Source organism: Arctopsyche grandis, chromosome 8 (genome assembly GCF_051622035.1).
Source record: "Arctopsyche grandis isolate Sample6627 chromosome 8, ASM5162203v2, whole genome shotgun sequence".
Lineage (NCBI taxonomy): Eukaryota > Metazoa > Arthropoda > Insecta > Trichoptera > Hydropsychidae > Arctopsyche > Arctopsyche grandis.
The window spans coordinates 29,459,063-29,479,118 of record NC_135362.1 but is presented as its reverse complement, the minus strand read 5'-3'; the positions used below and the strand labels follow the sequence as shown (position 1 = coordinate 29,479,118).

General features: G+C 34.1%; 1 protein-coding gene across 2 annotated transcripts in view; it reads right to left on the bottom strand.

Moving 5' to 3' along the window:
- LOC143916072 (uncharacterized) overlaps positions 1-19,762 on the bottom strand; it is a 34,537-nt gene extending 14,775 nt beyond the window's left edge. For both annotated transcript variants that reach the window (XM_077436961.1, XM_077436962.1), the window contains exon 1: positions 19,525-19,762. The gene's annotated coding sequence lies outside the window, so the exon portion shown is untranslated. The remainder of the gene's footprint in view (positions 1-19,524) is intronic.
- Positions 19,763-20,056: the final 294 nt, after the last annotated feature.

Below are 20,056 nucleotides of genomic sequence, written 5' to 3'. Positions count from 1 at the left end.
TATATAATTCATAAGTAATAATACCGATACATAATTAAAGACTTGATGGAATGTATATTATTATGCTACCAAAAACGGAATCAATATTATAGGTGTCGTCACGCAAGGTTTTTATATGTACGAAAAAACTCATAATTAGCATGACGAAGACATAATAGACAGTGGTACCCACCAGATTCCTTTGAATCAATGCAGTCATTATTAAAATTTACTATTTCTTTCGGATTTATTGCGGTATACCCACGCGTTTCGTGACTAATTTCTATTTAACAAGCTCAAACGATAAGGTCATCTGAAGGAAGTTCATACAGTTATACCGCATTTTTCAGCATAGTATGTATTTCAACAATGGCGTGTTCACAAAGTTTACAGCCATTCAACTGACGGCCAGTGAATCTGTTCCACGGGGGAGGGTTTGTCTCCACCTGGTACAATTTGTAGGCTCTGACGGTGAGGATCGATACCCACTACTATTACTACTACATATGTATATACTGGGGAAACTCGTTTGTGCTCAGCTGTGCCTGGTTCTATTTCAGAACGTTTCAAAAGAGCCACATTTACTGAAAATAGCCTTTTCTATTCTAGACTTTTCCACGAAAATAAAACAATTTTTAGAATGGTAAACGAATCGAAGGGGCGATGACAACGTACTTGCGAACTTGACCCCATTTATCAATTGTTCAACTCGAATTCGAAATAGTAAATGTGTATATTAAAGATAGTTTGATTAGATTTCGATACTTCAGATAGAGTTGGAGTTGGTATCAAATTTATCTATTGATAAGAAAATTAAAATGAAAAAAAAATATTATTCTTAGTTTCTGATCGATTTGGACATTACATATACATACAATAGAGTATTGAGAATTGTCAATGTGAAGATATTAATAGAAAGCACTGTCATGGTAGTTGTTCGATGCGAAAATTTTGATTCACTATTCGCAGAACTGCAAAGCATCGTCGCACAAATATTTGGCATATTTTTAACGGGTGACCGCGAAAAAGTCGAAGTGAAAAAGTTGAAAATATTCGTTTATCATGCATACATATGAAAAACGGTTAGTATATATATCAGTAGCGTGTGGTAAAAATCTCTCTCCCCCTGTCGTACATCCTCACTTAATTTGCGCGAGCAGGATACAACAGGGACAAGAGGAACAGGCTTTTCCTCCCGTATCCTGCGCGCGCACATTAAACAAGGCTGTATGACAAAAAGAGAGATAATTTCACCGCATGCCACTGATATATGTATATTATATATACACAGTACCGTTTACCATGCACCCTTTTTTTATCTTTCGACTTAAGATCTTTCGATTTTCGATCTTTGCCTTTCGATATTTGCTTTTTCGACCATTTCACTTTCGGTTCCGTGAGGTAGACCCCTTTTTGACATGTAGACCCCTTTTTGACATTTTCATTATTTAATAGAAATAATGAAAATCTTTACTTTCAACATATATCGGAATACAAATGTAGTGTAGTTTTTCCTAGTATATTGTTGCTGTTGTTTAGTGGCGGATTTATATACTTCGTTAGGGGCCCGAGGCATTACAAAAAGGGCTAAACCCCCCCCCCCCACTTCCTCTCAGTTAAGCGACTGTGGTTAATGCATTTTCGGAAATGCGTACGTGCGCGCATGAACCTTTAGGATGCAGACACACAGAATCGTACGCGGCTTGTATTTTTTTTTAAATAGTTTTGCACATCTAAAAAGAAACGCTGGCACGCCTGATCTATGCCAGGCCAAAATTACTCCCTGGAATGTTTTCGGTGATATATTTTCCTTGTAATGACAGTGATCGAAAACGGTGATTCCCATATTTGAAGAAATTTGTCGAAATAATAAGATGGTGTGAATTAACATTAACCTGAAGGAACGCCTCTCTCAGCTGGTAGCTAATATAATAACGTGCATGGTGTACGATTCAGTGTGTTTTCCGCCTTACTATCGTCTGTGATATTTTTAAATTAGCGAAGTGAAGTATAGAAGAGGCTCGTAATAAATAAAAGTAAACCGTTATTTGCACACCGAGTTCAAATCGAGGACGATGAAATTCTTGCTATAAATAAGTGGCCAATAAGTGCAAATATGGAAATAATTGAAATGTGACGCATTTAATAAAATAGCGAACGCTTATTTGATTGGTATAGAAAAACTAAAATAATTATAAGATTCATTTTTTATATACAGATGGGTGAAGATCTACAACATGGTCAAGTTTAGGTCGCTATTCTGCGAGTTTGGACTGATCCGACTATGTTAGTGGCTACAGCTTTACTTCCTTCCCAACTCATGATACAAGTATTTTACTCGGATGATTCAAATAAGCTCCAATGGTATCTATCGGATATTGAACTATTTATTAATGTACTTTTTTTTTTACAGAAATCAATATTTTTTTATAATATTACACCATTCTATTGATTGATTGCCTGAATAGCCTTAAACGCATATTAGGCAACCAGACAAATAACCAATAAAATTCATCAACGGATACATCATCAAAGAACACGCCAACTGACACTTAACATAACAGTAATAATTATTAGTCAATTTCCGTCGAATTAAAAATGCCGATATTCGAGATGCAAATTCATCATATTTTAGCATCGATAATAAAAAAACAGTCACGTATATTATTATCGTGCAAATATAGTTTTTATATCCAAGCGTGATATCATCACGAGTGGAAACGTTCATGGGGCAATCTAGAAGCTCTTCTCGAAATCTATTGTCTAATTAAGACTCCTAAAGCTGCCCACGTGTCTCAGGTGGGTCAAATCGAACCCGTTCTCACCGATACCACTTTTCGATCTTCACGAAATTTATTCATCGGATTTCTCCGCGATCTGTTTGCAAATTAAACGTGACCGAAAAGGGAACGGCGTGGGTCGGACCGGTACCGGCTGAAAAGCTTATCTAATAATTATTATCTGGTTCGTTGGTGAATTGATAATGTACAATAAACTGTTATTACGGCCGATGTTCATGTTTTCTGTATGCAAAAATTTTAAAATTATAACCGGTGAGTAAATAGGTTAAAATTGGTGGTGTGGGACTTAATAAAGACGAATCACACGCATTTCTCACTCACAAACAGTGCGTATTGTAAATTGTAAATCTCTAAAATTCATTCAAAGCTATCATCATCATATATATAAAGACGGTAATCTGTGTGTGTGTGGGTGTGTGTGTGTGTGTGTGTGTGTGTGTGTGTGTGTGTGTGTGTGTGTGTGTGTGTCCTAACTCTCGCCGAACATAATGAACGAATCGATAAAAATCGATTAATTCATTTTTGGACGAGACGACTTTGTCGCGACTCGAACCGATCACCCCAAATAGCCTGAATATGGATCTAAATTGAGCTAATGGTCTCGGACATCACGCCAAATCCAATTTTTCATTTCGCCTTTTTTTTTTAAACATTAATTGAAATATTCCTTCTCGCCATATAAAAATACGTAACTTTAATAATTTCATTTAGCGAGGTTTTGAACCATTTTTTTATGTATTTATTTTCAATTAAATTATAATTATAATTTAAATTTAAATTATTTATATTTTGACGATATTCGAGAAAAAAATTGATTTCATTCACCGCGGGGGCGCCGGGAATCGAACCTCGGACCCTCCGATCCAAACCGCAATGGCCCTCACGAGCTCGCGTCGCATGCCTCGCCCAGAATACGTGTTGTAAATACACATCATAATGTATATGCACGTAATTTGTTATGTGTAATAATAATATTCAACGTTACGAGGTCAATGACCGTTTGTGTATAATCGGAAAATATTACATTTTGTTAACGTTAACTTTAAGAATTGAAAATTATTACAAATAAAGAATTGAAATCTATCTATGAGAGTCTACGAAAATAACGGTTCCGGTTCCGGATTTTTTTTTTAGTTTTATACAGGTATATAATAATTTTATACCCATGCGATGATATTTCATCGGGCTATTCACTAGTATAATAATAATAATAAATAATAAACAATAATAAGAATGATTAATTAATTAATTAATTTAATGTCTATTTAAAGCGGTCGGAAGAGTAGTTCCATCCATCGAACATACAGTGAAGAATGCAAATGAGAAGATGCAGCAGCAAGAAGACGATGAGAAGATAAATATATACGAAGACGTAGAGAGGCCGCTCTCATCCTAAGAATGGCCTCAAAGTGAGGCACATGCCCTTCCACAAACATTTGCGATGCACTGCAGCCCCTAGGTAGCCTGAAGAGAGCACGGTAGCAGTTGTTAGTAATAGCAATAGTTCTCCAGTATAGAGGCTAGTACAAAAAGACATAAATAATTGTCTCTTAACCTCTACACATATATAACCAGCACAATAGACTAGTGGTTAGCATATAGTGCTTTGAACAGAGTTGTTACGGGCTCAAATCTCACTGGTTTCTCCAGGCCAGACCTTGAATTGTGACTCCAGGTCGTTCGTTTCCTATCAGAGTTTGCCAATTTATCTGATTTTCATTGAAACGGTTCCAACAAATTGGAAACCTTACCCTTACCATAAACTAGTGGTTAGCATATAGTGATTTGAATAGAGTGGTCACGGGCTCAAATCCCACTGGTTTCTCCTGGCCAGACCTTGATTTGTGACTCCAGGTCTTTCGTTTCCTATCGGAGTTTGCCAATTTATCCGATTTTCATTGAAACGATTCCAACAAATTGGAAACCTTACCCATTACCATTGGAAATCTTACCCTTAACATAAACTAGTGGTTAGCATATAGTGCTTTGATCAAAGTGGTTACGGGCTCAAATCCCACTGGTTTCTCCTGGCCCGACCATGGATTTGTGACTCCAGGTCGTTCGTTTCCTATCGGAGTTTGCCAATTTATCCGATTTTCATTGAAACGGTTCTAACAAATTGGAAACCTTACCCTTACCATAAACTAGTGGTTAGCATATAGTGCTTTGAACAGAGTGGTCATGGGCTCAAATCCCACTGGTTTCTCCTGGTCAGACCTTGAATTGTGACTCCAGGTCGTTCGTTTCCTATCGGAGTTTGTCAATTTATCCGATTTTCATTGAAACGATTCCAACAAATTGGAAACCTTACCCATTACCATTGGAAATCTTACCCTTAACATAAACTAGTGGTTAGCATATAGTGCTTTGAACAAAGTGGTTACGGGTTCGAGTCCCACTGGTTTCTACTGGCCCGACCATGGATTTGTGACTCCAGGTCGTTCGTTTCCTATCGGAGTATGCCAATTTATCCGATTTTCATTGAAACGGTTCCAACAAATTGGAAACCTTACCCTTACCATAAACTAGTATTTAGCATAAAGTGCTTTGAACAGAGTGGTCACGGGCTCAAATCCCACTAGTTTCTCCTGGCCAGACCTTGATTTGTGACTCCAGGGCAATCGTTTCCTAGAGTTTGCCAATTTATCTGATTTTAATTGAAACGGTTCCAACAAATGGGAAACCTTACCCATTACCATCGGAAATTTACCCTTACCATAAACTAGTGGTTAGCATATAGTGCTTTGAACAGAGTGGTCACGGGCTCAAATCCCACTGGTTTTTGCTGGTGCGACCATGGATTTGTGACTCCAGGTCGTTCGCTTCCTATCATTTTTGCCAATTTATCTGATTTTCATTGAAACGGTTCCAACGAATTGACAAACTTACCCACTTTATCGCAAATTTCGAGTTTTCAGCAATCTCGAATTTCACTGAATTGTATAAAATTTACAAATTTGAACACAAATGTCTTTGTGGATGTTAATTGATATGTATTTACAGAATTTCACTGAATTGTTTAAAAAAAATGCTGCAAATTTACAAATTTGACCATAGATGTCTTAGATGGATGTAAATTGATATGTATTTACTTTGTATAATAATACTTTTATCAAATATACAATGTTTCTGACCAGGAAGGGGCATTGGGGTTGTATGTTAGGTCTTCCTGGCATAAATTAAAAAAATATATATACCAGAAAGGCCTAACAGGTAAACCTCAATGCGCCTTCTTGGCCAATTATAAACATCGATAAAAAATTATGGAGTAATCGTACAGAGCATCATAGAGATATCTATGGATAAATTCGACATTTATAAAAAATATGCATTTTTGTAATACAGCAAATTTGAAATGCTGAAAAGCTCGAAATAGGTCAGGGTTGCCAATTTGTTGGAACCGTTTCAATGAAAATCAGATAAATGATAAATGAAACTCTAATAGGAAACGCTTTGACCTGGTGTCACATATTCAAAGAATATAATGATTGAGTGTTTGATATATTCGAAGTATCAATTAATGAAGTATTGTGATCGTGAGAAGATTCAACCTCGAAATTTTTATTCACAATCAATCACTGATAACGTGTTCAAGGTTTTCCAAAAACGCGTGGTAGTTTATCACTTTATCTATAATATGTATATGCATCTGAAGTATCAATACCTATAGATAATGTTTTGTTTCTATAAGTGTTTGACTTTGTATATAATTTGGTTGAAAAATTTAATCCCAATATATGTACTTGTTTAGATTATACATACATATATTGTATATATTATTATATTATTATTGTATATGTATATTATATTGTACAGTATATATGTATATATTGACGCTATCGCGTGTGTCATTGAAAAAAAAATATATCATATTTTATATATAATATCTCCAGGTGACGTTATTTCTGAGGTCATTAACCAAAAGTATGTAATTGTTTGTGTGGTATAAAAATTATAAAATATATTTACTCAATGTGTTGACACACGTAAAAAGTTTAAGTGCGTGAAATCTTCACGAGGAAAATTATAAAATAAATATTTAATATATGCAGTGTTATTTTAATGCATCATATTGTCTTTCTTGTACCATCTGTTTCTGTTTAAACTTATAGACTATATTGAAATGTTGACTGGGAAAATCATTATCGAACTTACATACATACATATAGCCAGCAGCATGCTAATGTATGTTAATGCTAAGCACCGAAAGCTCGATCCCGTGAGCTAACCTCGATTTAAAATCATTTATTCGGAGTATAATCTATAGTGCTGCTGGCCAGACTTGGATATATATGACTCCGAGTCAATCATTTCCATCAGATTTTACCAATTTATCTGATTTTCATTGGAACGATTCCAAAAAATTGGCAACCTTGACCTATTTCTCGCAAATTTCGAGTTTTTCAGCATCTCGAATTCGCTCATTTACAAAAATGCAAATTTGTCAAATTTATCCATATATGTCTCTATGATGTTCTGTGAAATTACTCTATAAATATGGTTTAACGTTTTTTGTAATTGGCCAGGAAGGCGCATTGGGGTTTATTTGTTAGGCTTTCCTGGTATATGTGGCTATGAATGAATTTAGCCCATTTACTCACCGGTTATAATTGGTGGTGCTGTTGGTCAGACTTGGATATTTGTGACTCCAAGTCGATCGCTTCCTATCAGAGTTTATCAATTTATCTGATTTCGTTGTTGAAACGGTCCCTACATCAAATTGGCAAAAACCAATGTGTCATCAAATTTGATTCTGGTTTCAAAAATTTATAATCATGTACAAGTTGAATACTATAGATGTCACCCAGGGGGGCAACCCGAAATTTATTTATTTTTTACATATATGCCAGGAAGGCCTATCAGGTAAGCCCCAATGCACCTTCCTGGCCAATTACAAACAATGCAGCATTTTTATTACGCAAGTCGCTGAATTACGAGACACTGGAAACTCGAAATTTAACGAGACATCTATGAATTGTACATACATTTTATTGTACATTAATAGTGGTGACATAGTAGGTAGGAAGGTTTTTTTAGCCAAGAAAAATTGGCAAACTCTGATAGGAAACGATCGACTTGGAGTTGCAAATATCCAAGTCTGACCAGCAGCACTACAGATATACTCAGAATAAATTATTTTTAATCGAGATCAACTCACGGGATCGAACCCGGCGCCTCTCGGTGATAGGCAGAAGCTTAACTACCGAGCTATTCTGCTGGATAGTGAAAGCATGAAAGCATGGAAAATATAAATATATAATAGGGTGACCAAGAGGAGCACTGTCATTTTTGATGGGTTGGTACTCCTGGAAAGGAGAGAAACGAGTTGGAGTCACATATCCAAGGTCTGGCCAGCAGCAACCTGTGGTAATCGAACACGTGACCGCTTTGTTCGAAAGCATTATTTTCTAACCACCATATTGAATCCAGCAGCATAATATGGTTTAACGTGCATTTAAAATACTTTTTATTAAATTAAATTTGATTATCAAACAGTGATATGTATTGAAATAACAGTTCGTCCACGTCGAAATGATGAATGAATGAGTGTCTTCGTGGATGTGTGTACGCTCCCGCGCATCTGACGCCGACGCCACCCGTTAAAACTCAAGCGCTCAATATCAGGAGCACATGTCAGACGCTCCACACCCCCTACTTCCCCGCTTCTCCTAGATACAATCGGTCGTCATGTCTCATTCCGATGCATAACGCATATTCCCGGTATTCTAAAATTTGTTTTTTTGAAATCTCCATACTTGTCAACGCACTCGCACATACCCACATACATACATACATCTCGTCCGTTTTTATATATGCAAATGATTTGAATTCGGTTACAATTGCACTATGCGATTTGAATTTTGCGTTATCAATGCCTATTTGACTAGTAAAGCTAACGTTTGCGAAAGCAAAGATAAAAAAAAATCATTAAGACACGAAATAAATCAGTAAAGATAGTAATATCGCACTTGATTTGATATTTGAATGAATTTTGACATGTGTACACACCAATTTATATACGTGGCTTAATGTATCTATTTTAGTAATCTACATATTAAGCAAATTGAATAATGAACGCTTTTCCCGGTCCGCTTTGTAGTTCCATTACTCCTACAAAACAATATGTATTGAATAAATAAAATGACCACGAATAGAATCGTGGATTAAACTCGATTGTAATTAAGTTACAAGTGTCAACATTAATTAAGCGAATTTGCATAATGTTGCAAACGGTTTAAATTGTACAACGAAACTCAAATTATATGAGCGATTCAATTCAGCAATGATAATAACAAGATGGAATATTGTATTCTAGAATGCGTGGTGAAAACCTGTATAGTGCAATTATTTATATTGCGTAAAACACGAATGTAAAGCCCGATACGGACGGGATGGCGTTTAATATCCGAGAAGAATTCGACAGACACCTTCGTTTTTTTTTGTGTCCACATCCACTCTGCATTTGTTATTTCGTATAGCCATCGGCCAAAAACAACTCTCCGTAACTGGATTAACCGTTGTAAAATCGCCAAGTTGGAATATGATAATAAAAAAGAATAAAAACGAGAACTGATCAGTCGTAAAGTACGGCTCGAAAGGCTATTAAAATTCGTATCATATCATATATGTATAATGGGTGCAGCATTCTAATGGTATTATTGCTTTATGACGCTTTTTAGTTATATTATTATATATTACCTAGCTATTATCAAGGATGAATGTTTTCAAAAAGATTAAATGAAAGCGTGACGTAATATAAATGTAAAATACTATATTTTAAATCATTTATTTTGCTGAAGCAATTGTGTTGAACCTTTTCTTGGAATTTTTGTCCGCATTTAAATATGTCATAATGCCACGATAGGTCACTCTAAATCGTATCTAAACATATCCAAACACATTATACAATTTAGCTATACAGATATTTATTACATTTCAATAGATAAGTTTTGACAGGAGATTTTATTTGGATTAATAATAATCCAAATCTTGCCAGAAGCGATAGATGTACTGATAATCATCAAGAATATCGAATATTTTTTTTAATTCCAGGCGGGATTTCAATCCACGACTTCTCCATTGGATAACAATCGCTGAACCAGTGATTGATCTGACCTGCTTGAAATTGTTAGTTCGGGTTAACTTATTAATAGACTTCGGCGTTGGCTTGGTGCTCTTAAAATAACAATAGACCTCTCCATTAGTTAAAAAGGCAAGAGAGCAAAAAAGCATGGTTGACAATAGTGAACCATTTTTTATGCATAAAGCATTGTCCCAACACCTTTTTCTGCTTATTAACTGCTTATTATTAGAGGTAGGATAGTCACAGTGCTATCAATTGTTCCATTGTTGTAAATCTTTTGTAAAAAAGGTTTGGCAAACCTTTACCAATGCATTTACAACCTTTGAACAATACGCGGCACCTTCTGGGTCCGGTGACTACTTATTATGTTACTCAGTTGAGTCCCAAGAGCTAAGGCGCAAACACTCTGAAGGCACAGACACACAGGATTGTACGGCATGGTATACTTAGGTGACTCCAGCTATGAATGGTGTCAGTGTTGATTCGTACGATCTTATTATTTTGACACGTTTCTCCTACATTTCTTCAATATATATAAACATATGTATATCAGAATAGGAATAAAATATCACCGAAAGCACTCCAGGGGGTGATTTTTGGCTTGGATTCCATATCATAAATCAGGCATGCTAGCGTTTTATTTCAGTGGCTATTAAAAAAAACACGTGCCACATACCTCTCTGTGTGTCTGCGCCTTTATCATTTTCTTTCTACCTACACAACAATTAATGGTTTCAGACCCAATTGATTACTTTTTAAAACAAATTATCAACCGATAGGTTTTTTTTCATAATAATCTTTTCCCCTACAAATATTTACATACATATTATTGCGTGGGATCCAAGTGAAAGGCCAAAGTCGCTTCACAGCATTTATTGAATGATTCAGGAGATCCACACGCAGCCAGCGCTAATTCCAGAATAATCGCTGTACCAAGTGTACCTCTTTTTAAAGGGCAAATTGCTCACCACAGCTTCCCCGATCCATTTAGGCACGCACAGTGTTATGTGCACAGTGAATGCACTTTGCCAGCGGATCCTCTTCCCCCGTGTTCCCAAGTTACAATATTAAAGAAAATAGCTCTCAATGAGTAAAAGTAATATAGGTAATAACAATCGCCTACATTCATATGATACAAGACATCTTTAGACGACAAAAACAAACACCTTTTAGATTTATCGTGTGATGTCATCGGTGCGAATAGCCAAAAAGATTTGTGCCAAACGCAAATCGTGAACACACCAATGAAGATAGGGGGGGGGTCAATGCATATGAGAATTGAGGCCAGTACAACAATACTTAGGTAAAATATTCAACGGTGAATGTCATTGAAATGCACGTCGATGACAATAATGTGTCGTGTGTAAGCTGCAGAATGTGTTTTTGCATGTTTTTTCAATCGCAAAGGTATGCAAATCCGACGATATAAATATCTATTAAGCCGAAGTTTCGCTTCGGGTGTATAGAAGACGTTTTGCGGTTTTGGCCGAATGATAATTAATCATTGGCGGTTGAGGTCTGAGGTGAGACAACAGGTCTGTTCAAAATAGAAATTACGTGGGATTTCGATTTGCATATCGGCTGTATATATTTATAATATAATAAATGGTAATAAATTTAAACGAGTAGCGGGGAAAGGGTATTCGTCCACGCGATGACGCCATTAACCAATGCAGGTAGAGTATAATAAGCGTGCTTTGGCATTCGGTGGATTAAATTAGAGATTGGATTGGAGTTGGGAAAGCGACCTGTTAATGATTTAAAGTCAAAAGAACAAGAACGCGGAGACACGACGCTCATGGAGACACAAGGCGCTCGCAGAGATAAATTCACGCTCGCGGAGACACATTCGCCTTATTGAGGACCTTTTTCCTACTTGTACAGAAGATGATGAAATGCTTCTGTCTGATTGTGTTTGTTCCCTAATCTGGACGTCGTGTGTCTTCGTGCATGCTTTATGTCAGTGTGTCCTAATTTGGATGAAGATCAGCTGTTCCAATCGGACTCAAAAAGCAGCTGTCGTGACGTGAGAAGTAGCTGACGTATATATTTTCAATTTCGAAAAGTTAAGAAGATTCTTAGACATAGTGGTCACGGGTTCAAGTCCCACTACAGTCCCGCTGCTGGCCAGACCTTGGTTTGTGACTCCAGTTCGATCGTTTCTTATCAGAGCTTGCTAATTTTTCTGATTTTTATTGAAACGATTCCAGTAAAATTGGAATTTCCTTCCTATCTCTCTTGCTAATCTCAAGATATTCGCCAATTTGATTATAAAATGCTGCAAAAATTTCTCAATAGATGTCACTGTGGATGTTTGTATGGATTCGCATTTTATAAAATACTTATGTATATTGATTGTTTTGATTGATTGTAGTGTATCTGTATAAGTGAACTCGTCCCTTTGGAGCGATTTGTAAAGGCGACTGTTCTAGTTCTATGAAATCAAATAAAATAGAATATAATATAATAACTAATTTCGAAAAACCAAAGATATTCAGTAACTAGAAAATCCGTTCACATCTATGTATGATACAATCTAGCGTTTGTTATTTTACTAAATGCATCATAGTTCCGAGAAATTATATATGTATTTGCATTTACATATGTACATATTCGCTAAAACTTATTTACAGTCGGAATTTCAGCATCCTCGCCTTAAACGTGGTGTGCAAATATCTTTTTACTTTTATTGTTTCCTCAATTACAATGAAACTCATTGGGGCGTGTATGCGCGCACGTACGCATTTCCGAAAATGAATTAACCACGGCCGATTAACTGGGGTGGGGTTTGGAACCCGACTCTTTTGTTGTAAAGCCTCAAACTCAAATCCACTAATTCCACCCTTTCTTAAAGTAGTCATTATAATAAAAGATATTTAAAAAGAGTCAACTGACAAGTTCACCTTACTTTCGATGGTCGGTATTAAGATTTTTTGATATTTTGACTCGTTGAGGTTTCACTATACATATGTATATACATACATGTGAATTGATTCAAATTTGTAAAAAATGAACTATTATTTTGATATGATTTTACAATTCTGATCGATTTTATAGATAGCAAAAGTGATAAATCGATAATAACACAATAGTAATTTAAAGACTAATTCACCATAGCATTCGCAAATCACTCAGTGAGTTAATTATTTCCTATTTATCACCATATGTACGTACATATGTACGAAAAACAATCATTAACTAGAACGAAAAACCACACAGGTCGACTAATCATCATTATTTGACCTTTGATGCAACAGGATTGTTTTAGCAAATTACACATAGTGGTCGTCAATCATCAAGGCCTCGTCATTTACAATATGCACATCGCTGTTAAATACAAATAATAGCCATTGTACTCTGATTTATTACAGTCGGATCCATAGCAACGTAAAATTCACTGTATGCATTAAAAGACACGCCTCAACGTTTGACAAGCGCAGTATACATTCATAAATATTGCAATAATTCGCAATTTCGAATGAATATACAAATGTATGTATGTAGGAATTTCCTGCATTGAAAAAAAAGTAAGTGACACTTGTTCAAATGTTTACCTTTTGACAAACGTTTGTATGCATACATAATATACGAAACAATCTCATCTAAAATTAACACGACCCTGGAAAAAGTATAGTCTGTTGTAAACATTGTACTGGAAAATCGTATAAAATGAAAATGAATTTTCTTCTGCGATTAAAAAAACACACTGTAAGCACTTGTGGCGGTCAATTCGAAAGCAATCATTAATATTTGGCATTAAAACGTCAATCATCTTAGCGTTTTTGAATGTTACGTTCGCATTACGTCATTTTAAATGTGTGTATGAATTATTCGTTATCAATGTGTGAAATTTTGCCGTGGTAATTTGCATCGTAATAAACGTACGAATTTAATGTGTGTAAACACGAAACTAATTTGTGAATACTTTTAAGTATCATCATACAAATGATATGCAAATTGAATTTAATTATTTTGCAAAACGTATGTACATATGTATGCTAAACGGTTAATTGAATTTGGCAGTGTATAATCGCTAATTGGGGTGTGTAGAATATATTATATTATTTGGTGGTAAGGGTTGTTCAAAACACTTACAATTTGGTATTAAAAAAAACAGTCGGCTTACAGAAAATCCACCGACTCACATTTCGTGAAATTGAGTTACCCAATTAAAACCAGAGATATCTCAGTTAACTTATGAGCATAAATCATGAGCGAGGTCTTTTATAGAACCAGACTGGTAATAAAAAACAATTGCAATTAGCACTATTTCATAATAAAACGAACGTATATATGAAGTTTGCGAATCAAAATCGTATTTGTCAGTACATAGTTAAATGTTACAAAAACAAGTGCATATTCCACTTGATCTTATCTCTCGCTATTATATTGGTACATTATTTTAATGCAATGATTTTATATCGAATAATTTACATATAAATATACTATTGAGATGATGATGATATTACATTTTTACTTATTTTTTATCTATATTTTTTTATTTGTTTTTTACCATACTATATTTATTTTCTGATTGTCATATAAGAGTTCCATCATTATTCCTCAATAGAGGACTGCACACACAAATATTGCTCACATGACGATCCCACATACATGAAAAGAAATAAAAAATAAAAATATAACCAGAAGCAATACTCGTGTGGGCGATCCTTAAATAGAAAAGCGGTTCCCAATCTTCTTTAGATCCAACTTTCAAAAATTGTATGCATCATATCTGTTTTTGTAATCTATAATCTCCATAACTGTGTTTATGTAGCTCGTACAAATTTAAAACTGTATCATACATACATGCATAACACGCTACAGTCCGTTCACGCGTTATCTCGGGATAGCAAAACTTAGCGTTAGGTCCGTTCACGCGTTTAAGTGTGTTAAATAAGACAATGGATTATTTAACAATGGATTTACAATGAATTTTTGTAAATTAGCAACGCTTACAGATTTATTTAGAAAGAAAAGCGATATCTATTTGAGGCGATAGTTTATCAAAGTAATGTTAATTTGCATTTTTTTAAATAATTTTTCAGCTGACATGGTCGTGTACTGCACACGATAATTCATAACCAGCAGCATGGACTAGTGTTTGGCATATATGCTTTCGAACATAGTGATCACGGGTTCGAGCCCCACCGATTGCTGCTGGCCAGACGATGTAACTCCAGGTCGATCTTGTCCTATCACAGTTTGTCAATTTATCTGATTTTCATTGAAACGGTTCAATCAAATTGGCAACCTTTACCCATTTCTCGCAATTTTCGAGTGTTCAGCATCTTGAATTTCGCTGATTCGTATAAAAATCCTGCAAATTTGTCCATAAATGTTTTTGTCCATAAACTTTTTCATCTCGAAATTTGACGATTTATATTTAAAAAAAAAGCTTATCAAAAATTTGTTGAAATTTATCCATATATGTATGTATGTATGATGAAGTTTAAGCTTGAATTCATAAAGGATATGCCGATTAAGGGTCTGTTCATACCTATCTAGCACGACCCGTATCCTGCAGGTATCCTGCAAGTACAGACAGTATTCTTTGGTAAATTCTATAAAGAATACTGTCCGTATTTGCAGGATATCTGAAGGATACGGGTCGTGCTGGATAGGTATGAGCAGACTTTAATACGATTAGCCAAGATGTGCCAATTTCAATATGTCAAGATATGTCACGATATGTCACGATATGTCGAGATATGCCGATTGATACGATTAGCCATTTTTAAATCTACATTCTGAAGTATCAAAAGCAACATTGCCAAACCAGATGATTAAAGTTAATTGAAACACACCACATGCAATGCAAATTACCCAGAGCCAATTTACGAATATATGTAAAAGGTGTCAACGTAGGAAGTAAACTGCAAGTTCCGAAAGATCACATTTGGACATACGGAATCGAGAATATGTACATAGGTACAGTGACCTGAACTTTGGTTTAAAAAAACCTATGTATGTATGTACATATATTGGCAGCCGATCGTCGAATTTCAACACCTACGCAAATTTTACCGTGTAGGAGTGAATTTTACACGGTAACCTTACGTGGGATGCGAAGGTTAACCGTGTCGACCAAATCAAGTATTGGACCTCAATAAATCACATGGTCGAGGAAAATCGATCGATTTCCTACAATCTGTGACCAAAATTGAAGTTCACACCCAACATTAATCAGAGTCATTCTGCGAAGCATCGAAAAATTCAAGTAGGTGTTTTGAATCAGTACGAACGCACGCGAAAACAAGACAAAAGTTCTACTTCCGGTTGTTGGATTTTGTTCTAATTTTTTTTATTACTTAAAATCACTATAATTATTATACACATTAAATATCAAGAAAATAGAAATAATTTAAAAGGTCAAAATAAAATAATAGTGTATTGTTTTAAATAAAAATACTACTTCCGGTTTACAAATTTTGACCAAAACCTTATCAGATTTAAGTTAGTACATAAAGAATACAAATATAAATTTTCAGCTTGATACGCTCAAGGGATTTTTGACCTTTTTAAGAGTCTGAAAAATCCCACTTCCGGTTGATAAAATTTAGTTATTTTTTTTTTATTTTCATCACATTGATACAAGAATTATAATTGAATTTTTTCGAGAAGAACACACATGTTTAAGGGGTCGAAAAAAATAGTGGAAGAAAAATCGAACAAGAGTAAACTGCCACTTTCGGTTGACGGATGCTTACCAAATTTTATAAATAACTTGATATTAAACTTAAACTTTTAGATATGAAATTTTAGTTCAATAAACTAAAAGATTTCTGAGAAAAACATAAAAAACCTTGATTCTCTAGAGTAAAAGTACTACTTCCGGTTCAGGTAAAATTATTTAAAAAATATTAGAGTATAAAATTTATAATTTCTATTACAAGTAAAATTATTCAGTACGATTCAGTTAGCGGTTTGGGAGATAATTGAATTCAAAAACTTACAAAATAAAAAGAGTTTACCTACATATGTATGTATAAGGGGAGGTACCATTTCCGGTCAACTTAAAATAAAAAAAAAATCACGTGGTATCGATAAGAATTTCAATAACCGATACTAAGTTTCAGTTCGATAAGACTAACGGTGTTCAAAAAATCCCCAAAATACACAGACACACACACACACACACATTTTTTCTTAATCATGAAAACGTGATCAGTGATCGATTCTGAGTTCGAATCAGTCAAAATCTCGAGTTCGAATTTTCGCATGATCACAAAACTTCATCTATTGTTACTAAGTATATAGATAAAGTAAAAAAAATAGGGACGACTAATATTGTTACCAATATTGAAAATGTCATATGTATAATAAACGTGCGAGTTATGAATAAATAAAATTTACACACGTCGACCGGTAAATTAGCATATGTAAACGGTTACATGTGTTATTATATAGTGATAAATTTATAATTATATTATAAAATTCACACCGATGTACGATTCGTATAAGATTTTGAATTTATGACTTGATTTCGAAATGTATGCACTCTTCTTGTAATGAAGTCGGATTCGAAATTTTATTACTGTGTGATGAAATAAAATGTGTGTATGTGTATGTATGTAGATATGTGTAAACTACTCTAGTGCATAAATCACGTCATTGACTAAAATATAATATTGTAATATCTCGTGTGAGAATGAAAATAAACAATATCGGAGGTGATAAAGTTGTATGTTTTTTTTATGCATATAAAGTATGTTATGAATTTGTATTATTATTTTTTATATTAATAAATATATTATATAGAAATCACTAATATTGAATACTCTTCGTTCAAAGTTCGATGATTAAAGTTAGATTTAAATTGTCGGAATTAAATACACATTGAACCAATATATAAAAATGAATATTTTCTTTCATAAGATCTGTATCTAAATTTGTAAGCCTTTAAGTTCACTTTTATCTTTTATCGCTATTTCGACTTCGTTTTTTACAGTTCTGGTTCTAAAAGTTGTACGTCAAAGTAAATAGATTCGGAATGATAATAACAAAATATATTAGCCAGTTAGCACACCAGTAGAGAGGTCACGGGTTCAAGTCCCGCCCAAACACGCTGCTGGCGAGATCTGTTAGAATTTTTCCAATTTTATAGCTTAATTGTTGTGAAAGATCCTATAAATCAGTATCTTCCTCATCAGTTTCTGGCAAATTCGAGTTATTAGCATCTCGAATTTGTTGAATCTTATGATATGCTACCTACATAATGAATTTATCGCAAATTTGCTGTATTTCAAAAAAGTTTTTTACTGTCCATAGATGTCTCTATTGTATTTTATGTCCTGTTAGTTTTAAAAATTGTTAGTACTTTTGTACAAAAATGATGTAATCACATAGTAGTATTGGGGTAATTCCTGTTATTGCACAATTAATGTAATAAAACAAAATGATTAAAATTGAAATAAGCAAGTTAAATTAAAAAAAAATAATTTAAACCTTTGCGGGTTTCGAACCCGTGACCCTCCTATTGACAACTCGAACGAGTTACAGTTGAGTAAATCAATTTGAAATTCAGCTTTAAATTAATAATACACGTATGCTCTTTTCGTAAATTTTTATATATTAATAGTGGTGCTGCCCGGCTTCGCTCGGTTGTAATGATCTCTTCGGTTTTATCACGGATATAATAAAAGTAACTTGAAATGAAAATGCAGTCTAGTAGTGAGAATACCGTCGAACAATGAAAAAAATCTTTGAATAAATTTCTTTGAATCGAAAAAAAACAGATAAAGTAAAAATATATAAGGACTGACCGATCACAAACGTCGTTTATCAATCCAGCCAATCAGAAACGACTTTGACGACAGCCAATCAGAAACAAATTACAAACGCCGTTTCGGTTTTATATATAAAATTAGTAAAACATTTTTCGACTTTAAGTTTTAAGAAGTTTAAAATATATATGAAGATAAATTTTAAAATTTCTAGTATATTTCATGACATTTCTATTATATTTCATGATATATAATGATATTACATCGGGCCTATAGTTTTGAATATAAATATTGCGTAACGACAATTTGCTGAATTTATTTCATACATACATACATGTTTGTTCAAATTTTTCCTATTATGCTGTATATTAACATTAGAATTATATAATACTATGATTACTAACCAAATTAAATTAAATTGTAAAATAGAAAATGATCAGTAGATCAGTAGCTATTAAAATATATATAAGATGTATTGTGAACATAATTTCGTAATAATAAAAAGCATTTAAACATCAAAAAAAAAAATGAATATAAATTTAAAAATTTTATTCTGGCTAAATAGCTAAAATTATATAAATAAATAAATAAATGCGCCCGATTATATTTCATCGGCCCTATCACTAAGATTTATATGTATAATAAAATTTATTAGAAAATAATAATATTATGAAAGTGAGCAAAATTTTTATGTACTATATATTTGAAAACAAAAAAAATTAGATTCAACAGTAACAACAATTTAACAGTAAATAAAAGTTTGATAAGTGCTAATTAGCCCAAAAACATTTTATAAATCCCAAACAGAACGTTGATACCACAAATTGGTACAGTTAGATTAGCCGCACGTTCGCACAGATAACCCTAAATTTCAACACACATACAGATTTACAATAAAATACAGTTATATATTTGATAAAATTATCATATTTACCTTTTATGAATTGTATCCAATATAGGCTTGATGTCACAACAAACTACGGACACGATTTTTTTTCGATTTAATTTTTTTGAGAAATGTTATATGTAGGGCTTGATCATATAAGTTAGAAATGAAGTGGTTAAGTTAATGTAGAGTGAAATGTAGAATAGGTAATTGTAGAGTAGACCGGCGCGCGCGACGGCTCGTAGTCGAATGCAGTGCTCGCACTGCGAAAAACTTCGTTCGAATGAATGCTCTATACTCGAATAACGAGCTCGCCCACTACAACGATGGCAGCGGTCGTTAGAGCTGTGGTACGCGAGCTGATTGAATGACATTCATGAAAATATAGGTACAGTCGAAAAACGGGTCAGTCTATATTCGTCACATGCGAATTACATATTAAGGAATTCGCTCACATGCTAATTTTTGATAGTGATTCGTACTTGCGAGTGACTGGCATGTGTATATGTACTATACAGTATACGGAATATTTCTAACATTATTTTTAAGTTCCTTTTCATAACCAGCACCGTGGTCTAGT